The following is a 26,317-nucleotide window of genomic DNA, read 5'->3' as shown; positions in this document are numbered from 1 at the left end:
TTCAATCGGAGGAAACTGCTCGTGGGAACCATGTTGGGTGGAAGGAACCTTGAAAGGCATCTGGTCAATCCTCTCCACTTACAGATGAGGGAGTTTGAGGTCCAGAGAGGTTAAGAGGCTTGCTTCGGGTCACACAGCTCCTCACCTCTTGTGCTGGAACTGCCACCCAGGCCTCCTGATTCCTTAGCTATTTTTTTTTTTTTAATTTAAATTGAAGCATACACACAGAGAAGCATATGTATCATGAGTGTACAACTTGAGTAATTATCTTTACGTGAACACATCCATGCAGCCACCACCCAGGTCAAGACACAGACCGCCTGAGAAGCCCCGCTGGTGTCCTGCTTCCCTTCACTACAAACTCTCTTCTCTGCAAAAGTATCGTGATCCTGACTTCTAACATCACGGGTTACTTTGGCTTGGCCCAGGTTCTTTCGATAAAAAGCTGTGTTACATGGAGTTTAGCTACTCAGACCTAAAAAATAAATGTGAATTGGAGTGAATTAAATGGTGAATTAAGACAGCATATCCCCAAAGGAAACCCCATACCGTTAAGGAGTATGGGGTCTCCCTTGGGAGTGATGAAAATTGGGACTAGGTGAAGGTGGGGATTACACAACATCGTGATGTTCTAAATGCTGCTGAACTGTTCACTTTTAAATGGTTAATTTTGCTGTGTGAATTCTACCTCAATTAAAAAAAACAACCTCATCCCTTAAGATATGTACATTTCATTGTATGTAATTTTAAACTAAAAATAAATTGTAAAAATATTCAACTCTTAAAGACACCATATCCCTAACAAAGTCTTGTCAATCCCTTCCACACATCTAACCCTACAGTACCTGGCCGGCAAACCTTACTGACCACCTGACCTGGGTGTTTTCCTTTGGCTTTCTTCTCTTCATTGCACCGCCATGTGCCTCTTGTCCTTATCTCTCCACGAAACAGTCCCTTATCAGGGTCATCTTGCCAAAGCCACCGGCCCGTTCTCTGTCCTCATCTTTCTCAACCTCAGGGCAGCATTCAACCTAGATGACAACTCGCTTGTTCTTGAAACACTTGTCTAGGCTTCTGTGACATCATGTTTGCCTGGTTTTCTTCTTACCTCACCAGCCATTCCTCATTTCCCTTTGCTCCTTCTGCCCTTGGTGCAGGCCCGGGGCTCTGTGTTTTAGCACCTCTCTTCTTTAGCTGGGTGTCCTCATCCAGTCCATCCACGTCTATGATTTGCAAGTAACTATCTCCAGCCTAAACATCTCTGCTGAGTTCCAGGTGTGACTAACCAACTGCCCACTTGACATCTCTGCTTGGAACGTCTCACACAGCTAAGACAGAAATATGGATTCTTTCCTACCCCAAGTCTGCTCCCCAACTTGGATTTCTCACTTTTGTAAGTGACACCATCATCCACCTAACCACTTGGGCTAAAACTTGATCATTGTGCTTGAATCATCCCTTTTCCTCACACCTCACTTCTAACCCATCAGTGTATCCTATTGTCTCCACCTCCCAAATGTATCCCAAATCCACCACCTGTCCATTTCCATGTCTGCTGCTCTAACCCTGGTCCAGGGTCCCTCCATCATTTCTCACCTGGACTCCTGCATTATCTCCTAATAGGTCTTACTTCCCTCTTGTCTTCCTTTAGTCCAACCTTTACCTGACAATGGGAATAATGTTTTTAAAAGGTAAGTCAGGTCCTCTTAGTGAGTGCCCACTGCATTCAGAATAAAACCCAAACTCTCAGAAGCTCAACGGGCTGCCCCAGCGTACCTGTCCAGTCTCATCTCTCTCCACTTGTCCCTCACTCAGGGCACTGCAGCCACACTCACTTTCTTTCTGTCTCCTGAATAGGCCAGTCTTGTTCCAGTCTGAGGGCCTTTATATCTGCTCTTCTTTTGGTGGGGGCATTCTTCTCATCTTGAGCGGCACCTCTTATTATTATGACCTCATCTCGAGTGTCACTACCTCCTTCAAGAGACCTTCAAGAGACCTACACCCACTAAAAACAGCCTCTCCTGCTCAAGATTCAATGTATTCCTCTTGATTCTTTTTATATATGCCTAAACTTTTCTTATGTATTTATTTTGACTTGTTTAATAGCTATCTCCTCCTGCTAGGAGTTAAGTTCCCTGAGGGCAAGGACTCAGTTGTATTCATGGTTTTATCCCCAGTGCTTAGAACAGTATTTAGCGATAGAAAGCACTATGTAAGTTGATTGGCTGGATCTCATCAACTCACCTGAGATGGGAAAGCAAATTATCGTGATATGGTCTCCCATTATTTATCATTTCAGGACACCAAGTGGCAAGTAACAGAAACCCAGTTTAGACTGCCCTAAGCAATAGTAACAGAGAAGATCGAGAATAGGTCTGTCTTTAGGCACGGCTGGTACCATTGACTCAAAACTGCCAGAATTACTGCCTTGCAATCTCTCCTTCTCTCTCTCTTAGCCCTGCCCTCCTCTGGATCGGTTCCACTTGCTGGCAAGCCCTCCCCATGCAGTGACTCCTGCCAGCTCTGTGTTTATGTTCTACACTGTACAGCTCCGCAACCCAGTAGAAAGAGAGCTGCCTCTTCCCAGCCTTTCCAGCAAAAATCTCAGAATTGACTTTCACTGGACCAACTTGGATCACATGCCCATCCCTGAACCAATCACTGTGTCTAGGGAGAAGGAACATGCTAATTAGTCAAGCCAAGTTGCTCACCCACTCCTGGACAGGATCATGTGATTGGGAATTGGCTCCACCTGGGCCACATGGTTTGTGGGCAGAGGAGAGTGGCCTCTCCCCAAAAACTTCAATGCTATCACCAGGGGCAGAGATGCAAGTTGTGGGAGAAAAAAAAAATGTCCATCACAACTGTCTTTTTGTTTCAGGGAGCTGAAATTTGTGCCAGTTCCAGAATAACCTATGATTTTAATGTTTAAGGATCAAGAATGGTCTGACTGCTGCCATCTTACAGGGCAGCCTGATCAGCTCAATTACCCACTGAAGATTTACACAACACTGACCATCTCGTGTACCTTATCTCATAAGGCCTTTGTGACACCTCCTGGCCTGGAAGGGGTCATGCTTTGTTAGTCTCCTGTCTGTCCACTGGTACTGAGTTTATGATTAAGGCCTGACCTCAGGACAGGAGGGTCAATGTCCTAGACTCTCATTTCTCTGGTGTCAGGCCTCCAAGTTCCTGAGCCCTGGTCCATAAAGCCCTCATCTCTCTAGGTCTGGAATGTTTCCCTTTGCCTTGCATCATTGTTAGTCTTCTTGATTTTGCCCCTCAACTCATTGTGCTGGACTGCTCCTTCCTACCCTACCCCTCTGAATTTGCTTTCTGACCAGGCCGGCTGCTACCCAACATCTGCCTTCACATCAGGCATTTCCCTCACCAGGTCATTCCTTCCTTAATCTTCAATGATGGGCATCATACAGAGGGAAGAGCTAGAAGTGAGTTGATCCCTACCTCGTGATTACCTTTCATATACTCACAGATTGACACTCAGTAGGTCATCCGTTTTCCCTTCTCCAAATTCCATTTATTTAGTAAAATCAAGTTTTCTTAGCCCTTTCAAATTGTTACTCCCCATTTGGTCCTCTGCAATTACATGTCGTATGCTCTGTGGCTGAGATACAGTAATAAGAGCACCGTCGTTTTTCCTCTGAGTCATGAACTTGGGGACAAAGTATTCTTCATGATCCCACTTGTTATTTCCTTTTTCTTTAACTGCAGAAAGTCACTCTGGTGGTCAGGTGAATTCCTTAGCAGTGATCCTTTGTCGCAAGTGTTCTCATTCTAACCACTTATGTTGGTTGAACCCATCTACTTGCACAAATAGAAACAAAAAGCTTATTTCTCTACAGAGGCTGCTAACCTGACCCACAAAGGCAGTTTTACTCCCACCAAAGTGTAAAATCCATGATGACAGGAACTTTGTTTAATTACTACTTTATCTCCAGTTCTCGGCATATATCAGTGCTCAATGACTGTGGATTCACTCATTCAACAAATGCTTATTAAGCATTTATTAAAGAGGGCACTGTGCCAGGTGATACTTGGGATTGAAGGAATAAAAACAAGTGTACCTAGGAGGATATTTCAGGCATGAGTAAGAGAACTGTCTTAAACAATTAGGCATTTATTAATGGACATAAGTAGCAGTCTAAATTTAGATCAACTCAGGTTGGTTTGATCCACCCTCAAGGATCCAGGTTTTTTCAGTTTCTCATCCTAAGACTTACTCCCTCTGGGGGAGAGGGGAGAGGAGAGAGAAAGATCATAGGGTAGCTGCCAGTAACCACTAGTTTAACAGCAGGAAAGAGTAAAGCTTCCTACAAGAGAAAGACCCTTCCCAGAAGTCTCCCGCACTCCTCTTCCTTCTCTCAAAGGCCAGAATTGGGTCACACACCTATTACTGAACCATGGTATTTAGCTTCAGACCATTCGGTCCTCACTTCATGCTGAAGGTGAGGGGATGCTTCCTCTGAAGCAAGGGGACTATGCTGAGGAGGGGTGGCTCTCTGAATACATGCAGGTTCTGTAAGAAAGGAAGGGAGTAGGAACTGGGGACCTAGAGGTGGGGGGAAGGGGGTTGCCATAGCAATCACCACACAGCATCACAAGATTTATGATGAAAGTCTAGAGTTTTAAAAAGTGCCTGCCTATATACAGACAGTCCCCAACTTACGATTGTTTGACTTACGATTTTTCAACTTTACAATGGTGTAAAATGATATGTATTCAGTAGAAACCATATTTCATATTTCGAATACCGATCTTTTCCTGGACTAGCAATATACCATAGGATACTCTCTTGTGATGCCAGTCAGCCACGTGATCATGAGAGTAAACAACTGCTACACTTTTTAAAAAAGATTTTATTTATTCGTTTGACAGAGAGAGAGAGAGCACAAGCAGGGGGAGCGGCAGGCAGAGGGAGAGGGAGAAGCAGGCTCCCCACTGAGCAGAGAGCCCAACATAGGTCTCAATCCCAGGACCCTGGGATCACGACCAGAGCAGAAGGCAGACGCTTAACTGACTGAGCCACCCAGGCGCCCAACTGCTACACTTGTAACCAATCTGTACCCAGACAACCATTCTGTTTTTCACTTTCAGTATTCAATAAATGACATGAGATATTCAACACTTCATTATAAAATGCACTTGTGTTAGATGATTTTGCCCAACTATATGCTAATGTAGGTGTTCTGAACATGTTTAAGATAGGCTAGACTAAGCTGTGATATTTGGTAGGTAGATTAGGTGTATTACATGCATTTTCAACTTGTGGTATTTTCAACTTACGACGGGTTTATTAAGATGTAACACCACCGTAAGTTGAGGAAGATCTGTAAGATCACCTAAGTAGTGATTCTGATTCAGAAGGTCTGTTGTGGGGCCTGGACATTTGTAATGTCTTAAAAGCAGCATGGGTGATTCTGATGCCCAGCCTGCATTGCATACCAGTGCTGTAAGCTAAGCACCATCATCCCATCAGTGTACAAATAAGAATTCAGCACAGTCCCTACCCTGGAAAACCTACACTAAGTGTCCTTTAAGAGATTTTGGCATATGTGCCAGAGAAGCTCCCTCTGAGCTCGTAAGTTGGGAAAGGTTCTTGAGAGAGAGTGGGACCTCCAAAGATGAGTAAGACTTAAATAGAGAACCCAGGGAAGCAATGTAGCCAGAAGGGCACAGCATGAGCTGGGGTGGAAAAAAATGGAACACTTGTCAACTCATGTGTCATGTTCGTCACAGGACAGGCTGATCTCTGTTTTGTTACCTCACTGGTACTTGAGAGAGGGAAGTTTTCTCATCTTCAGTTTTCTCATCTTGAACCAATAATTGGAGAAACTGAGGTTTGTTTCCAGAACTTGGTGAATCAGTGCTATCTGATATTCCTGATACTTTGCTGGAACTATTTGCCAAGCTTCCTCTTTGAGCACAAAGGGGATTTTAAGAGGCAATGATTGGGGCTTTCACATATCTGTTTTAAAAATCAAAATCACTGGGTGGAAAAACCCTATGAGATCACCTCTCTGCTCTACCTGACCTCTGTGGGGGAGACACAGTGATCTTAGAGACAGAGGTATTTCAATTCCTCCTCAAAGCAAACTAAGATAAATCCAAACAAATCCAGCCAGGCTGCAAAAGTGATTGGAAGGAAACTTAGAAATAAGCTAGAGAATATGGGGGAGATTTATAAATTGGCTGGCAATTGGATTACATTTAAAGATTCAATTAATGACAGATTGAGAATAGAGTTTCTTTAGTGAGTTTGTTAACTCCCAGGCAAGAGGCTTGGTGGTTTGCTGATAGCACAAGGTGAGTCATGCAGCACTGGCTGGCTCAGTCAGGCTGGGACAAATGTCACCCACTCACTTTGATGGATGCACCCCATGCATAGAAATATGTGAACAGATATTGATTTTTTTTTAAACTCTACCATTACTCACTGTTCTTGACAACTTATTTTCCTTCTTTGGTATACCTTTGTTAGTTGATACTTCTGCTGCATCTAAATTGCTTTTTAGTGAACTTTAAAGGGGTCTCTCTCATTCTAACAGAGTTTCTGAGAGGTAGAGAGTTGGCAACAGACTTGCTATATATGGCTTGGGCTGGACATTCTGGAGGAATATTGCCTCTCTCGGGTTTCAAGAGCCCTCCCTATGTTATCTATTAAGTGGGTTCAGGGCAAGAATACTGGGTAAGTCAAGAGGTATTTACAGAAAATACTAATGTGGTAATTAGCTTCAGAAACAAGAAAAACAAAATTTGTGCATACTTTTCAAGGAGGGGTCATATTAGAAACTTTATAAGAGAATGATTTTGTCTGGAAGCTCCTAGAAGGAGAACACCAGGCCACAGAGAAGAGGACTGGTATAAACCAGTGAGAGCAGAGGTAAGTGCTGGCTCACCTGGTTTCTAGCCCTGTACCCAGCCAGCTTTGGCAGAAGGAAGATGGAGCAGAAGCAAGAGCAGCTGATATCAGAGTGATGCAGTACCAGAGGCCTCCCTACAAAGTTAAAGATGACTCACACCTGTTCAGCTGTGAGAGTCAAACCTTTCTGTGGGTTCCACCTTCCTGGTTTGAGCTGGCCTCTAAGTTCAGAGAGAATCATTTCCCATCATGGTGGATCTGAGATCAATAATGCTGATGAGCTGAAAATGATTGCAAACGAAAGATATTTTGGAGAAATTTAGGCCTTGTTTTGGCAAATGAGTTGCTTAAATCCATTTGTGAGTCTATGAAATAGGCTCATAAAAGAGCCTCCTAAATCTAGCTTAGAAGCGAAGTCCCCAAGAATATGAATGGTGGGCATGAGGACTATTGCACAACAAGTGGTATAAAAAGCAAACAAGGGTAGTCTATGGTTGAAAAGAGTACAAAAATAATTTCACTGAAAAAGACTGCTCTCCCAATTTAGGCCAGCTGGTCTACCCATGCGCTAATGATCATACAAAAAGGTGGTCACCTAAGGAGGTGAATCATTTAGCTCAAGTCATCGTTGAGCCCAGTATGCTTCAGCATCTTCAAGTCTCCTTACCTAAGCATGTGTACAAAGTCCCTCTCCTTGGGCTTTTGCCCCAAGTTCTTTTCTGCTTTTTTTCACGTGGATATTTTTATCTTGGGAAAGTTTATCATGGCAAAGAAGATCTTAGTGGCTAAAAAATGGATAGGCTCCATTTAGATAATCAATTCAAACTCTGTTTTACTCAGGCATTCACTCATTCAACAAACATCAAGTATCTACTATATGCCATATTCTGGAGATCTACAGATGAATAAGACCTGATCCTATAGGAAAATCAATGGTGAGAGTATAGTGGAACACTAGCTATAACAGAGGTAAATAAGCACAGGATGCCATGACATCAAAAAGGAAGAGCATGGATGGGGTGCCTGGGTGGCTCAGTCGGTTGGTTAAGCATCCAACTCTTGGTTTGGGCTTGGGTCATGATTTCAGGGTCATGAGATTGAGCCTGCATCATGATCTATGCTCAGCGTGGAGTCTGCTTAAGATTCTCTCCCTCTTCCTCTGCCCCTCCCCCACTTGCTCATGCTCTCTCTCTTTCTCTCTCTCAAATAAATAAATAAATAAATAAATAAATAAATAAATAAATAAAATTTTTTAAAAATTGGAGGAGCATGGGAACATCCAATTCTGCTGGGAAAAGGAGTAAGGGAAGGTTTACAAGAGGAGGTGAACTTTGAGGTGGGGGTTGAAGGATGAGTACAGATTAGCCAGAGAAATGAGAGAAGAAAAACCTCCCCCACACCACACACAAAAGATCAACATTGGCAAAGCCACAGAGGTGTGATACCATGGCTCATTTAGAGAACTGCAAATGATTTGATATGACTAAGGCTGGAGATTTCAGCAGGACCCAGATCTTAAAGGACCTTGTAGGTCATGCTGAGGTGAAGAAAGTTTATTTCCAAAGGGATGGAAAACAACTGGAAGATTTTATATTGGAAAGTGACATGATAAGAATTGGGACTTAAAATAACAATTCTGGCAGCTAAAAGAAGAAAGAACAGATGACACCTTAGGAGGCTTCCAGGCCATAAATGATAAAGGATTGAACTAAGACAGCAGCTGTGAAGGGGGAAAGAGGTTTGAGCTATGTAATGGCGTAATAGCCGGAATCTATGTCTCATTGAGGTAAAGAAAAGAAAGGATGAGTCTAGCAGGACTCCAGTCTTCTCTCTTATGGGAGAATGTGGCAGGTGGTATCACTTCTTGAAAAAGGAAATATAAGGAAAGGAGTAACTTTGGAGAAAAGATAAATTCCATTTTAGACATGTGTATGATCTATGGGTCACCCAGGTAATGATCAGTTGATATTTATTTATTTATTTATTTTTAAAGATTTATTAAAAAAAAAAAAAGATTTATTCATTTATCTTAGAGAAAGAGAGAGTGAGCTCATGAGTGGGGGGAGGGGCAGAGGGAGAGACTCCCCAAGCAGACTCCCCACTGAGCGCACAGCCCAGCGCTGGGCTTGATTCCACAACCCATGAGATCATGACCTGAGCCAAAACCAAGAGCTGGACACTCAACCGACTGAGCAACCCAGGTGCCCCATGATCAGTTGATATTTAAAAACATGTTTTCTTGGGACGCCTGGGTGGCTCAGTTGGTTAAGGGTCTGCCTTTGGCTCAGGTCATGATCCCAGGGTCCTGGGGTCGAAGCCCTGCGTCAGGCTTCCTGCTCAGCAGGGAGTCTGCTTCTCCCTCTCCTCCCCACTTGTGCTCTCTCTTGCCATCTCTGTATCTCTTTCTCAAATAAATAAATAAAATCTTAAAAAAAAAACCCATTTTCTCGGTAAAAAAGTGTATTTTAGAGAATGACGTTTGTATTGGCTGTGAGTAGAGGAACTACAACTGTCTTGTGTATTATTTATTCCACTGCTCAAAACTGCCTGGCACACAGTAGGCGCTCCATAAATATTCTTAAGGACCTTTCATTCTTAATAGTTTGAGTATAATATGTCTTGGTTTGGTTTGGTTTATTTATTTTATTTTTATTTTAATTCAATTTTATTTTTAATTTACTTATTCTGCCTGGGGTTTACTAAGCATCTTGAATCTGTAATTTCAAGTCTTTTTGCCAAATTTAGAAAAATTTTAGCCACTATTTTCTAAAAAGAAAAATCCTGAACTAGTTTCTCTCTCATCTTCTTTGGGGCTTATAGTTACACCTATGTTAGAACTTTTGATGTTGACTCAAGTCATTGAGGTGCTCTTAATTTTTCTTCAACTGTTTTCTTGCCTTCAGTTTTGGTCATTTCTATTTATCTACCTTCAGGCTCACTGACTCTTCCATGCAATATCTCCAATCATCTGGTAAGCTTATTAAGTGAATTTTTAATTCCAGATATTAAATTTTTCACTTCTAGAATTTCTGTTTATTTCCTTTTTTACAGTTTCTTTCCCTCTGCGGCAGTTTCTTGTTTGTTCATTATGAGCATATTTTTGTTTGTGTCATTGAACAGTTACAATAGCTAGTTTAAAATAATTGTGTCCTAATTCTGATTTCTGCATCATCTTAGGATCAATTTCCATCTATTGTCTTTTCTCTTGATTATGGGTCACATTTTTCTGCTTTTTTGATTGTTTAGTAATTTTGGATTGTGCTTGCACATTGTAAATGGTACATTGTAGAGACTATGGTTTTTGTTATGTTAAGCTTTGAATCTTTTTTTTACTGAAGAGTTAACTTGGTTACTAAATTATTCTCCTTTGTAGTGGGCAAGGGTTGAAATTTCCATTCAGTTCTTTTATCATTAGTTGGGCTGATTGAAGTCTGCCCTACATGTGTGTAGTTCAGAGATCAGCCAGAGATTGGGAAAACTTAATGCACAGATTCTGGAAACCCTCCTCTGAGATTCTCTCCTTTCTAGGATACCCCACCAGCACTACCATTTTCCAATTGCAATAACCTCAAACTCTGTCTGCTAATTCCTCAAATAAATTCATCAAAACTGTGGGTTTCTTTTTTTAAGATCTTATTTATTTATTTAAGAGAGAGAGACATAGTGAGAGAGGGAACATAAGCAGGGGGAGTGGGAGAGGGAGAACCAGGCTTCCTGCAGAACAGGGAGCCTGATGTGATGTGGGGCTCGATCCCAATCATGACCTGAGCCAAAGGCAGACGCTTAACAACCGAGCCACCCAGGCACCCCAAAACTGTGGGTTTCTATCCACATTCTAAATGCCCCAGCATGACGCTGACTGGTGATTGCCCTTAGGCAGAAAGCCATTAAAAAAAACAAACAGGAAACTCATCTAGTGCCATTCTGTTCTTCTAAGTGTCAGCTCTTCTCTAGTTTCTAGTTTGGTTTCTCTTTAATACCTTTAGGTAATTTTTTTCCTCTAGAGTTTATAATTATTATTTGCAAAAGGGTTAATCCAATATAAACTACTCTGCTATTAACAGACATGGAATTCCAAGTACCCAATAAGTATTTCTTGAATAAATTCAAGTACCTATTGTATATCTCTATGTTGATCTCTAATAGACACTATCACTTGACCTTATCCAAATTAAACTACTCTTCATTCTCTCTTCACCCCTAGCAAACCTGTTCCTCCCCAAATCTACTTTACTGTATATATATAATACATATAAATATCATATGTATATATGAAAAGACTATCATCCAAAAAGTCACCAAGGCCCTCTAAGTCTTAAAGACAGAGAGCTACTCTGCAGTCCTCACCTCAATCTTTGCAATATTTGACACCTTCCTTATGGAAACTCCTCTTGTGGCTTCCATGACATTATTCTCTTTTGGATTTCTTCCCTTTGGCTTGTGGGACCTTGGTCTATTTTATAGGCTCTTGTTCTAATGGAGCTTATATTCTAGAGGAGATCTATCTATCTATCTATCTATCTCTCTATCTATCTATCATCTATCTATCTATCATCTATCTATCTATCATCATCTACCTATCTATCTTCTTGCTGGCATTTGCACCTAAATGTATAATAGGCCTTTCAAACTCAACATGTCCCAAACTGGAACACTCTCACTCCAGAGTCTTTGCATTTGCACTTCCACCAAATATCCACATGGTTCACAATTCTTACTCCCTTCAGGTCAACTGCAAAGTCAATTTTTAAATGAGGCTTTCCTGACCATTTGCTATACAATGAATACAACCTGCCCCTTCCTTTTGCACTATGTATCCCCTTCCTTTCCTTTATTTTTCTCCGTGGAACTTATCACATGTAAATATTATAGATCTATTTTTTAAACTGTTGTTACCAATCTCCCCTCACTGGAGTGTAAGCTCCATGAGGGTAGGGCCTTATCACTGCTAAATCCCTAGCACTGAGAAAAGAGCCTAGCATGGAGTGGGTGTTCAATAAATATTTGTTTTTTTTTTTTTAAAGATTTTATTTATTTATTTAATTGACAGAGAGAGAGAGAGACAGCGAGAGAGGGAACACAAGCAGGGGGAGTGGGAGAGGGAGAAGCAGGCTTCCCGCGGAGCAGGGAGCCCGATGCGGGGCTCGATCCCAGAACCCTGGGATCATGACCTGAGCCGAAGGCAGTCGCTTAACCGACTGAGCCACCCAGGCGCCCCTCAATAAATATTTGTTAAGTGAATGTTGAAGCTACTTAACTAGAAGAGAGTGAGAAGCATGGGTGAGGAAGGAACACTAGTATTCACAAGCTGGGTGATAGAACAAGGGCCTATAAAACAGACTAGCAGGCAAGGGAAGGAAACTCAAGAGAGAATAAGGTCCCAGAAGCCAAAAGAGGAATTTCCAAGGAAGGTGCCAAATATTGTGAAGATCAAATGAGGCAAGAACTACAGAGTGGCTCTCTGTCTTTGAGAGTTAGAGGGCGCTGATGACTTTATGGATGACAGCTACTTCAGTGATGTGGTGGAAGAGAAAACCAGACCACAGTGGGATGGAGTAGCAGTAAATAGAAACATAGGGTTAAAGGCTGGGAGAAAGGGCAAGTAGGCAAGCAAGGCTGAAGTTGCAGGAATGAGGGTTTAATGATAGAGGAAAGTCGAGGAGAAATCAGCTCAGCTCAGCTGGAGGGGTTTGCCTTAGGCAGAAGGAAGATCTCACCCTTGGACTCTGAGATGCTAGGAAGGAGGATAAGATGGGTTTGTTTGTCTGATGTACAGAGTCAGGCTGGTACATACGGTTATATAGGTTACGTCTCATCTGAGGACCACTGACAGAGGGGGCCATTCTGCTCTCCAAGTTCTAAGCCCTGACACGGGGCTGTGTCAGCAGCTTTTATTAATGTAGTATCCAAGCCATGCCTCTGAGGTATTGTGTACCTTTTTGTAAGGTTTACAAAGGAGGCCTTGTATGGAACTTATATATTTTTAAATAAATATATGTATTAAACTTTATATATTAAATATTACAGGTATAGTGGAAAGCCTCTTGCGTACTACTCTGTGGTCCCAATGCCCCTTCTTCTTCCCCAGATACAATCACCATCCTGAATTTGGTTGTTTTCATTCCCATGCATGGTCTTACACTTTTACTATACATGTGTTCCCATAAACAATGTATTTTTGCATGACTTTAAAATTTGTATTAGTGGTCTCCTACTATACATATTACTCTGTAATTTATTTTTGCTGAATATTTACCCATGTTGAGAGTTATCCCTGTTGATACATGTACCTCTAGTTTGCTTTCATTAATTTCATGAATATTTATTCATCCACTGACTAAATGTCCCACATTTTTTTTCTCCATTTCTCTGTTGGTGGACATATATGTTACTGTTTTTAAGGTTTCTATTTTTAAAACCAAAGCTGCAATAAATTTTATGTGTCTCCTTATTACATATCGAGAGCTTCTCTCAAAGTGGAATTGCTGGTTTGTGAGGGGTGCCCACTTTCTTTTTACTAGATGGTGCCAACTTGCTCTCCCCATGGATATAGCAACATGTGCTGCCATCAGCCATGCATGAGGGTTACCATTTTCTGGGTTGGTTGGTTTTTTTTTTTTTTCAGCATTTTAAGTTTTCTCCCATTTAATAGGTTATAGTTTTTATTGACATATTCCTGATCATGCATAAGTTTGAGTATATCTCATATGTTTATTGGCCATTTGGGGTTCTTTCTTTTGTAAAGTGTTTGTTCATATCCTTTCCTTTTCCTTCTCATTATTTTCACTTTCCTTAATGATATATAGGGTGTTTTTTGAATTCTGGTTACTGATTCTTTAATGCAAATATCTTCTTGTGCTTTGTGGCTTGTCTTTAATTTTTTAATGATGCTTTTGGTTGCATACATGATTTACATTTTAATATAGTCATATTTTTTCAATCTTTTCAAGGATGAATCAATACAAATAATTTTTAGGTGTGTGTGCTGGAGGGGGAAGTTATCAAAGGAAATTCTTGCCAAGTGATCTTTCTTTTTTTTGTAAAGTAAAAGGAGAAGTCAACTTTGAAGAGATAACTGTGGAGTCCCTGAGGTTCCTCCTGTAGGGGACATGTATTAATTGAGTCCACAACAAATGCCTAGATCTAGGAGTTGGCTGGGGTGGGGGGGGTGGTGAAACAGGATTTCATACATAGAACCTTGCTTTACTAGAGCTTACCATCAGAGGACTAATACAGGTTAGACTGTGTAACCCTGATATACTTCCTTAGAAACTCAGAGGAAGGAGAGATGGAGGCAGGATCGAGTTAATTATCTATGGACTGGATTAATCAGGGAAGACCATATGTCGACTTTCTTGACCTGCTATAAATCTAAGAATCACAAATGAAACATAGATAAGGAAACGGAGGCCGACCCAAGTTAAGGTCTCCCAGCTAGTGAGAGGCAGAATGCATACTAGAACTATAGTTCCCAGACCCAATGTGCTCCAGCTGCCACTCAAAGCATGTTGACATGTCTTCTTTTGATCATAAAATAGAGGTCTGAGAGTGAAGCAAAGGAAAAGTCAAGTAAGACAAAATAGAAATTCAATTACAACCAAAAGAGGCCCAAGACCATTTAAACTGGGTTCACAAACTGTTGGATGCAGTTATTATATTCACATCTAGTTGTTTGTCTTATGAGGCTACAGGCAGGTATGTTATCCTCATCTTTTTTTTTTTTTCAGTTGGGACAGAAAAAGGTAAAGTGACTTGACCCAGGACACTTTACAAGTTATAGCAAGACAGAGTCAATAAACAAGGGCTCCATGTTCAATACTTTTCTCTTCCTAAACCACAAGACAAACGGCCACGTATGTCTACAAATTATAGTCACTTTCTTGTTGCAGTTACCTTAGTTTTGTTCTTCCATTAACTGTCAGGTTAACTAGTTCTAATTCCCCCTGCTTGTGGAGAAATCATCAAATTAGGCAGCTAATAAGTAACACTGAAAAAAGTAAACCAGAGGTACATTGATCAAATTTCTCATAATCAAGCTATTACAGTCCTGTTTTTCCTATCTATATCCTTATCAGCAAACACGGATGTAGAAATCACCTTCAAATGCCTGCAGACACATCATTAATTAGGATCAATCAAAAGTTCTCTCCAGCCAGAAAATGCTTCAAAACGTTAACTCCTTTTATCTTATTATAGTAATAGCCTTATGAAGAAACTAGTTATCTTGTGCCTGTGTCAGAGAAATATCATAACACCAATTACAAGAAATCCTTAGACTATTCTCCAAAATCAAAAACAATGTCCATTGCTGTCGAAAGTTTGCTTCCTCCATGTTCCCAAGGAGATAGAATTCCACTAGGGCCAGGCACACCTGGCCCCTTGGATAGGATGCCTACAGGAGCTCTGTTCTAAACCACTAGTCTAGGGTGCTCTTCCTAGATGTGAAAATACTAAGGGGGCAGAAGAGGGAGGCAAGAAGCTCTGCTAGTGAAAGCTGGTGAGCAGTCACCAACGCCCTTTCAGAACTGGGTCTTTAAAGGTACCCTTCCAGACAGGGAAGTGAGGAAAAGCATGTGACGTGGAACAGACCCTAGCAGCAAAGCAGTAAGGCATGAAAGGGCGGGGCAGGTTTGTATATGGATACCACTGTGTGGTCAGTGTTCAGGATGAGAAGCAGGCTGTGACCATATCACCAATGGCCTTGTAGGGTGGGCTAACAAGTTGGGATTTTACAGGTAGGTCTGGGCATGCTTGGACTGGTGTTTCCAGAAAACCAATCTGGCAGCCAAGTGTGGGAGATGAATCTTAGGGAAGAAGCCCCATTCTTATGCTACTGCATCAGGCTAGGAGAGACAATGATGGCAGCGTGGTCTGCGGCACTAGAGTGGAGATGAAGGGATACATCCAAAACACATCCGGAGGAAGAATTAGGCAAATGACTATAAGGGAGAGAAAGTAATTCTTTTAGCTGAAATTGGAAAAAAAATTAGTAAGAGCATCAGTGTCATAGAATACAGAAGATGAAGTCAGGCAAAAAATTAAAAATTTTAAAAACTTCTTTATAATAGTCAATCATTTTCTATCTAGGAAGAGTCTGTTTTCAGGAAAAAAATAATTTATTCCTTTTTTTAAAAATAAAATTTACCCTAATGGTTTTTCTGTTTATAAAATTCATGCTTAAATGGCTTTTGATGTGCTGGAGTAAATAATCACCAATTGTGCCAAAAAATTTCAGGAAATTCTTCAACAGAAGAAATGCCTCATCTGTGTATCTGAGATGCTTATGCATAAGCAAGGTCTCCTACAGCATAATATATATAATAGCATCTATATATTAATCTCTCTCTCTCTACACAAACACACACACACACACAATCAGAAATCGATTTAAAACAAACACGGTATCATCTGCAGGAAGTACCAAGGCATTTTTTCCATTAGCTTTCAATGTGAGGAAAACAAAATGAGAAGGTGACATTGTTTCATGGTTTCTTTCTTTCTTTCTTTCCTTTTTTTTGAGGAAAAACTAAGCCTTATTTTTTAAAACTGAACCACTAGGGAAGTATATCACAGCCTTGAAACACCAACCACAGACTATATTATCACTTTAAATAATAAGTTGGTAAAACAACGAGATCCTTATCAAAATGATAAGGTGCTAGAGCTGGGGCAGGAACGCTGCTTGTTGCAAAGGCCCTAGGCACAAGTGGTATTTGGTAATGGGGGGGGATGTCCCTCTTTTGCTTTAAAGGAATCACAGCTTACCCGAGTTGCTTACTTTTTCTCCTTTGACCTTCCTATTGCAAAGGGATTGTCTCAATAGGGCTCTGTTATTTCAGGAGGCTAAATAATACTGAGTTCAGGCTTTCATTCCATTCTGTTCTATAAAAACCAGGTTTTTCTAAATCTAGTACTTAATAACTCTCTTAATTAAGAAGTTCCTCCTTCAATGTTCATTTCCTGGATACTGGTATACAGTGCAATCAAAACCCCCTTTCCCTTCAAGGGAGAGTGTTACTACTCCAAGATTTTTGTCCTGTGGTTCTGTTGCAGAGAGCCTCAGGGCCCATCACGGCAGCCAGTGAGAGGAAAGGGCTGCTTCCCATACCCAGTATAATATCGCCTCTCATGTTTTTGCAAGGTCTCTTAGCTGAAAGATGTAATGTGTATTTCAAGAAATATATATCCACATCTTAATGGCCTGAAACACATACCTACAAGGAACTGTTCAAAGTTCTTATCCAAACTACCTCTCCCAACTCCACACCTTATATCAACCTCATGCCCTTGTATATAAAACAAAACCAATAAAAACAAAGAGCCAGAAACCCTTTTTTCCCTTCTAAATTAGTGACCTCATAGATTTTGTTTTACAGCTTATGGAAAATGATTTGGTGATCCTTCTGGTAAACAGGAGGTTGGCAACAGACAGAAACACCTCTGCTCACACTCCACCAGATCACAGGCAGGTTAGAGGAAGCTGCCAGCCTGTTCATACCTGTGTACTGAGAAGAATCTGGTACCTTGGAGGGCTCTGGCTTGGTACAAGGGAGATCTCTCGTGCCAGGACAAGCATGGGAAACTTAAGCTATCAAAAACTCTCCTGTGCTATCTCTGACCCAAATTTTAGCACCACTTTTTTTCCATTTCACTTTCTAGGGTTGAAACAAAGGAACCCATATCCAGAGGGAAGAGGCACATGCCTCAAACTTGATACCATCCTTAATTTCTTCAGGAACATCACTTAAAAGACCAACACTCCCAATTCTCTTTTTAAATAGATTCCTGCTGTCAACCCTGATGGCCAATTGCAAAGACTTCTATTTCCCAATGGATAAGAGACTTCTTCATCTTCTTGGTCATGGTTGGGATGAGGTACATGTGGTCATCCACACGCAAGTCTCCAGCTGCCACTTCACCTGAAGCTCTTTACTTCCTGCATCTATTGAATGTTTGGCTTTGTCATCACAATGCATGGTGCACTGGGCCAGGTGGTCCTGGAACTTCTCCAACTGGGCTTGAGCCAGAGGCGCATGGCAGCGCCCAATGCATTGGTGCACCTGCTGCATGGACTCTTGGCTGTCCTCCCGACAGCCGGCACTGCCGCAGAATGTGAGGCCCTGCATCTTCCGGATGTTCTCTCTCTCCAGACTCTTCACCATGGAGTCGACTGCCCCCTGCACTAGGAGCTGCTGCAGCTCTGTCAGGGCAATCCCGCACCATACCCTCCTCCGCACCAGTGCCCACAGGGACTCCAGTGCTCGGGCCCCCGTTTCACAGCTTCTAATACAGCTTCTGCAAGAGAGGCATCAGAGGTGCCTAAAAATAGGGGTGATACAGAGGAAGTATGCCTTTTTCCCTACCGTTCATGCTGTGGTGCACTGCCCAGATTCCCCTTTCGGGACTAAGGTGCTCATTCACCCAGAACTAGGGCGTGTTGGTGGCTGACGGTTTTCAGCTGAATTATTTTCAGCCCCCTTCACAGGGGCAGCCCACATCTATTGGCTGATCATTTGGGGTTGGGTGGGTATAAAGTCCTGCCCCCCTTCACATAAGGGGTAGAGGATCTTTAAAAGGCCATTCAGCTCCAGAGCTCCCCTAGGAATAGCTAAAGACTTGGCTACAGCTGTGTGGCAGCTTCTTCTCCCTCTGCCCAGCCCTGCTCCTGTCATTCTCACAGGTGATATTCCCAAGGGCACTACCCAATAAACTTCTTCATGGAAATCGGAGTCTGTTTCCCAGGAATCCCAACCTATGGCACCTACCAGGACCACAAAAAACCTTCCATGAGCACTAATTACACAGAATGAAGAGTGTCACTATAAAAGTATGTATTAAACGTACTGGGGTCTTGAACAAAATGAGCCATACTCCCTACTTACATTCTAGCTTATGTTAAACTGACAACACAGAGATGTTGTAAACAGCACACAAGTGACTTACAGGACTTTCAATACAAAGTTATTTTACCGAAAGAATCATAGCAAGAATAATAGCCAAACTATGAAAGAATATAGCAAGAACAAATACAAACATATATATTAAAACCAAGAACAGGAGTTGAGTCCAGGTGACTAGCAGTTCTTCGTCAGTTAGATACTATAAACCATGATTTTTTTCCCCTGGTTGTTCATTTTGCCTATCTCCTCCCCTGAAAAGCTGCTTGACAAGGTTACTTCCCTAAGGTTCAATCATTGTGGGGGTGGGGGGGAGATGACGGACTCCTGCAGTAATCGGACTGATGCCTGTGTGTCCCCACTGCCACCTAATGGGTTCTTTGAGCATTGAAGCCTCCATTGAATAACTGAATAGTACTTTTTTTTCAACTGCTAACACTATGTCAATAAAATGGCTAAATGTGACCATATCAAACTATGGGCCACTAGTTTTCACGGGGCAAACACTGAGGCTTATTTTGACTTCTGGAAAGAAGTTGTGTTAACTGTCTCCTTTTTCCTATTTACATTTGGGTACAAATAACCAGCCATCCAGGTTGTTTGGTAAAGTATTCTTAAAAAAAAAGGGCGGGGGCTCCGGGTGGCTCAGTTGGTTAAGCGTCTGCCTTCAGGTAATGATCTCAGGGTCCTGGGATTGAACCCCATGTGGGGCTCCCTGCTCAGCAGGGAGTCTGCTTGTCCTTCTCCCTCAGCCCCCCTCTGCCCCTACCCCCTGCTCATGCATGCTCTGTCTCTGTCTCTCAAATTAAAAAAAAAAGAGAGAGATTCCAGGCTGTTTCTGCAATAACTAAGCTTTTTCTAAGATAAATAGTCAATGAGAATATGGGGGTAGGAAACACTCAGATAAAGAGGGTATTTTCAGGGGCTAGGATGCAGATGAATCCAATTAACTCCGAGTTTAAGACCATCTTCAGACTACCACTGGAGACTGTTATATGAGAAAGCCAAACAGGACCCAAAAAATGAAAAAAGCTCCTGTCACCACATCAGAGGGCAAGGCCCATTGGACCCTCTCCTGCCTGTGGGGAAGTCAAAATAATTCATTCTCATGCTTTTCTTCCTGGCCTTCAAAGAGCTCCTGTGACTGCTTCAGCCTCCACTGCCCACATCTTCCTGCTAGACCTTGACCCATCCAGCTTTCTACAGCCTTTTGTTTCTGACAATCACATATGCTTTTATAATCTCTCATATTACTTCTAAGCTTGTTAAAACTACTGCTAGCTCCTAGAGATCCTCTCAATTATCTATCTGCTGCTTTCCCCCATTTCCCAAACACACACACACACACTACCACTTAAAACTATTCTAGCTAGTTTACGAATACTTTTCTCCATCTTTTTATTTTGAAAAATTTGAAACATACAGAAAAGCTGAAAGATTAGTACAATGAACACATATATCATCTGGGATGACCGCTAACATCTTGCCACATTTTAATTCTCTCTCTTCATATGTGTATATATATAAACACACACACACACATTTATACACGTATATATGTATATACACACATACATTTAAACACATATACATATACATATATATACACACACACAGTAGTTCCCCTTTATCTGCAGTTTCACTTTCCATGGTTTCAGTTACCTGTGGTCAACTGCAGTCAACAAGCACATGATCCTCTTCTGAGGTATAGTCAGAAGGTCAACAGAAGCCTAACACTATGTCACAATACCATGTCATTCACCTCACTTCATCTCATCACATAGGTATTTTATCATCTCACATCCTCACAAGAAGGGTGAGTGCAGTACAAGAAGATATTTTGAGAGAGACCACAGTCAGATAACTTTTATTATTGTATATTGTTTGTTTTTTAAAGACTTTATTTATTTATTTGGGGGAGAGAGAGGGTGTGCAAGTGGGAAGGGGTAGAGCAGAGGGGGAGGGGGAGGGGAGGGAGAGGGAGAGGGAAAGAATCTCAAGCAAACTCCATGCTGAGTTGAGCACGGAGCCTGACGTGGGCTCAATCTCATGACCTTGATATCATGACCTGAGCCGAAACCAAGAGTCAGATGCTTACCCAACTGAGCCACCCAAGTGCCCCTATTATGGTATATTGTTGTAGTTGTTCTATTTTATTATTTATTATTGTTAATCTCTTACTGTGCCCAATTTATAAATTAAACTTTATTAAAGGTATTTTATGTATAGGAAAAAAAAAGTATATATAGGGTTTGGTACTACTATTTGCGGTTTCAGGCATCCACTGGGGGTTTTGTAACATATGCTCCCCCCCCCAATGTGGATGAGGGGAGACTACTGTGTGTGTATATACACACATGGACATATATATATACATATGTATACATATACATACACACACCCACATGAATTTCATGAAATTTCATACAATTTTTTTGGCTGAACCATTTAAAGATAAATTACAGATGTATGGCACTTCATCCCTAAATACCTGAGCAGGTCATTCTTCTAAGTAACCTAAGTAGATTTCACAACCTAAGTAAATTTCACACTCAATAAAGTTAACAATAATACAATACCATCTAATACCCAGTCCATATTCAAATTTTCCAAAGTATCCTCAAAATTTCTTTTATAGCTTTTTCAAACCAAGACCCAATCAAGATTTACCCATTGCACTTATTGTTATGTCTTTTGGTCTTTTGTCTTTTAATCTAGGAGTCCCCCACTTTTTTTTTTCTTTTTTGAGGTGGGGAGGGGCAGAGAGAGAGAGGAAGAGCGAGAATCTTAAGCAGGCTCCCAGCTCAGCGTGGAGCCTGACATGGGACTCAATCTCACAACCCTCAGATCATGACCTGTGCCAAAATCAAGAGTCGAAAGCTTAACCAACTGAGCCATCCAAGCATCCCTCCCCAACTCTTTTTTTTTTTTTTTTTTTTTTAAAGATTTTATTTATTTATTTGAGAGAGGATGAGAGGAGAGAGAGCACATGAGAGGGGGGAGGGTCAGAGGGAGAAGCAGACTCCCCGCCGAGCAGGGAGCCCGATGCGGGACTCGATCCCGGGACTCCAGGATCATGACCCGAGCCGAAGGCAGTCGCTCAACCAACTGAGCCACCCAGGCGCCCTCTCCCCAACTCTTTTTAACGACACCGACCTTTTGAAGAATTTAGGCATTTTCTTATAGAATGTCTCATATTTTGGATCAGATTCTTCCCTCAGGGTCATTTTATCTGTTCCTCTACCTCTATTCCTATAGACAGAAATTTAGGTCAAAAGGCTTGATTATATTCAGGTTAAGCATTTTTGGCAGAGTTCTTTCATTGGTGATGCTGTTACTTCATGTTGCATCAAATCAAAAGGCCTATAAAGTCAGGTTGTTCACCATTAGTGGTGTTAAGTGTGATCACTAGGTTAATTACTTTATAATTAAGTAATCTGTGGGGTGATACTGTGACACTGCACACATCCCCTTTTCCCTACTCCCTTTTACAAGATAGGTTCTAGCGTCCATTGATGATCTTTGCCTCAATTATTGGGGACTGCACAGATTTTTCCAATTGTATTATTCCATCTATAGGTACTAGCTGGCATTTTCCTACAAAGGAAAAAAAAAAAACCCTTCCCGCACCCTTGATTTTGAGTATCATTCTAGACTTAGGAACTTTAAAAATGCATTCAGTGCTTCGATCATCTATCACAGTCATTATTCTGTTTAGCCCAACTTGACTCACATTTGGCCAGAGGAATTGAACTTGATTCTGTGAGCTTTTTGACTTGATCCTATTAGTTTTGGGGTACTTCCTGGCTTTCTGGCAAGGTGTTCTAGGCTCACCTTTGTACTTTTGTATTTTCTGGGCCCGAGACCTGAAAACAACCACTTCTCCAAGAAGTGCTGTTTCTTTTGTGGAGAAAGGGATCTAGATATCAAGATATGGGCACCCTCCATTGGGAGAAATTATAATATATACTTCTAAGAAATATATACAAAAACAGCTCTAATTCAAATTTAACATCAGAGGGCTTCCCCCGTAAACCTTCTTTTATTTTATATTTTTCATTTCTTTTCTCTTAGATTGCTAACATATGTGATTCACTTTATAGTAGAATATAAAGTTTCAAAATTGCATTGCCAATAGTACTATTGTAATAAATCTGTGACATCTGAGTTTTTGTTTTGGTTCTTTTTGCCCTCAGAGTATATCCCACTAAGAACATATGTAAGACTATTATTAAACACCATTTTCAAATATGTCTAAAGAATTTTGAATGACTGCCATTTCTGATCCTTGTAAAGCCTTAGGTTTAATCTTTTTCAAACTGAAGGAATCCTGTTTTCTCTTTTTGGTGGCATGTTTTCAGTTCTTTAGTGGTACATGTAAAACACAGGAATAGCTGAAAATGCATATCCTAAGATAAGCAAGGCAGTGCAAATATAAGTGAACAAACCAGAATTGCTATGACTGATGAGCACCTGCATTGGTCAGCATCCATTTAAGGGTGTTTTTCTGTCACCTTTAAATGAATGATGGCACCTAAGAATCACCTCAGGGTATATTTTCAATGCACTGTGTGCAAAAACACTCAATAAGTACAAAAAGCCAGTAGCCTGCCCTGCAGCAACTCTCCATGCAAACATTCAAAACACCTATTATGACTAAAGAGGGCAAAGGCACAAGCAGTTATTATGACTGTGTACACATCTCTAATTCATCATCTTAGGCATTTGTCAAGATTGCAAAAAATGTGGGCAAATCTGGTGCTACTTTTAGTCAGGAAGGGAGGTAATAAAAGCTAAACTAAAGAATGAAATCTCATGGAGCGCCTGGGTGGCTCAATCAGTTGAGTATCTGACTCTTGATTTCAGCTCAGGTCAGGGTCTTGAGATCAAGCCCCGAGTCAGGCTCTACACTCAGTGGAGTCTGCTTGTCCCTCTCCCTCTGCTCTTCCCACCGCCTCCCCTCGCATTCTCGCTCTCTTAAATAAATAAAATCTTAAAAAGAAAAAAAAAGAATGCAATCTGTCATTTAACCAGTAATTTGTCACATACTCTTGTGCTCTGCAGTGGGCTGGCACATTTCCAAAGGCAGCTGCTATAATTTAATTTTCTTCAATGAAAGGAAATGGCTGTATATTCTAATGACAGTTTGGAGTCTTCAAATGTTATTTTACCTACTAGGTTTCAATAAAATAAATACCAGGTTTAAAGAACTAGAGGTTTTAAGATACTGCTCTTTTTGAAGAATAAGCATGATCAAATTTGAATGAGAGCGTTTTAAGAAAAATTAGACACTGAAGTAGATTTTCACACTTCAATGGAGGTGGTAAGTACGAACGCTTATTTGAAGTATCACTCTTGGTCAAAGTTTATACTTGCTCCAATTTTGTCTCTAACAGCTATTGAACCACTGTGAAAATTAAATGAGTACATGTAAAGTGCTTAGAATGGCGCCTGGTATATACAACTGTTATTTTTTTTTTAACAGATTTTATTTATTTATTTGAGAGAGAGAATGAGACAGACAGCATGAGAGGGGGGAGGGTCAGAGGGAGAAGCAGACTCCCCGCTGAGCAGCGAGCCCGATGCGGGACTCGATCCCAGGACTCCAGGATCATGACCTGAGCCGAAGGCAGTCGCTTAACCAACTGAGCCACCCAGGCGCCCTACAACTGTTATTTCTTTATGAGAATTAAAATTAAAACTATATTGCTTTTTTCCCCACCAAATATAAACTATGTTGTACAGAGGAGTGAGAGATTAAAAGCAATCCTGAAAACAAAAGCTATCAAGATGATATAGAAATCCATACATGAGCTTATAATAAATATTTTCCTATTTTCTGATCTGGAGGTGGTTCATTAAGAGTTCTCCTATTTTAGGGGTGCTCAGTCAGAAGAGCATGCAATTCTTGATCTCAGGGTCGTTGAGTTCAGCCCCACACTGGGTGTAGAGATTACTTAAATAAATAAAACAAAGAGTTCTCTTAATTGAAAGACTTTTACACAACTGTAAAGTTTACTTTATATCAAGGAAGATCCTCCTGGCATTAGTTCTTCATACACAATTAGAGTAAGTGCAGTTTTTTAAAACTACACTATATTTTAAACAAATTTCTATTATGTTAAGGAAATACATCCTTTCTGGTCTTTCTTCTTAATTCTAGCTACACACTGCTGCCCTCTGCATTTCAGTTCTTCCAAATTGCCACCCCAATTATCACAAACCTAGTTTCCATCTCTATAGGTTATCTGACTCAATGAGAGGGATATGTCTGTGTATGTAGAGAAGAAAAGGGAAGGCCCCTTCAAAAAAGCAAGAAGGCACTAGAGCAAGATGTTGTCACAGTCCAAAAGAGTCCATCTAAGAGGAGGGCCTTAAGGGTCCTGCAACAGACCCCAATCCCCCAGAGAAGGTTCTTTCCTGGCATTTATATAGCCTCTTTGTATCACAGGATTTTATATATATTTTTTAATATTTTATTTATTTGACAGAGAGATTTAGCGAGAGCAGGAACAGAAACGGGGAGTGGGACAGGGCGAAGCAGGCTTCCCGCGGAGCAGGGAGCCCGATCGGGGGCTCGATTCCAGGACCCCGGGATCATGACCTGAGCCGAAGGCAGACGCTTAAAGACTGAGCCACCCAGGCGCCCTGGATTTTATATTTTTAACTGGAAAAAATGATACACGTATGGAAAAAATTTAGAAAGGGTAAACAGCGAAAAATATAATCAGTGAAAACATTTGGCTTCTATTCCAAATCTCTCGATAGGTTTATGTATATATACAGTATATATCATTAAAAACATACATTTCTTTCTAAACGTAAATGGAAGTATTCACATCACCCTGCTTATCATTCAAGACAATAACTTGGAGACTGTTCCCTTTCAGGCGAGATTAACCTATATAATTTACTTTATTAAAACCAAGCAGGTTCTAACAAAATGTTTTAAATAAATCAACCTTCTCTTCAACAGGTTCTGCCACAATTAGCTTTTTATTGCTACCAAGGCTTTTATTATATAAAGCGATGGCTCTAAAACTTGAGCCGATATTGGTTATCACCTGGAGCGCTTTAAAACAGGTTGCTGAGCCACCTCGAGTTTCGGATTCAGAAGGTCTGGAGTGGGTGCTGAGAATTTGGCACTCGTAATAAATTACCAGGCGATGGTGACGCAGGGGTTGCGTGGACCACATTTTGCGAACGAACCACTATGATGCACGCCGCATTAAACTCCGTTCCTCCCACCTCCCAGCACCGCTCGTCTAAGAAGGCACACGCGATTACTCCCTGGGGAACTTCAGGACAGGTCCAACAACACCCACTCCTAAAGAAGTCAAGCACCCTGCACTCGCAGCAGAAATTGGGATAAGACAAACCTACATCCGGCGTCTGGCGCAACCTAGCTACGCCATTTCCTTTCTATGAAGCTCCGCCCACTCCGCGTCCCTAACGCGAGTAAGGCTGGGCTGCCCAGAGAAAGCTGGGAATCACGTGGGTAGGGCGGCGTCTCGCGAGGCTTTTAACCTCTCGCGAGACT

The 26,317-nt window shown here is 41.3% G+C and overlaps 1 pseudogene; it reads right to left on the bottom strand.

Moving 5' to 3' along the window:
- Positions 1 to 17,671: 17,671 nt before the first annotated feature.
- LOC116643914 lies at positions 17,672 to 22,120 on the bottom strand (annotated as a pseudogene).
- Between the last annotated feature and the right edge of the window lie 4,197 nt (positions 22,121 to 26,317).

The sequence above is a fragment of the Phoca vitulina genome, unplaced genomic scaffold (assembly GCF_004348235.1).
Source record: "Phoca vitulina isolate PV1807 unplaced genomic scaffold, GSC_HSeal_1.0 scaffold28, whole genome shotgun sequence".
Lineage (NCBI taxonomy): Eukaryota > Metazoa > Chordata > Mammalia > Carnivora > Phocidae > Phoca > Phoca vitulina.
This window is presented reverse-complemented; position numbering and strand designations above follow the sequence as displayed.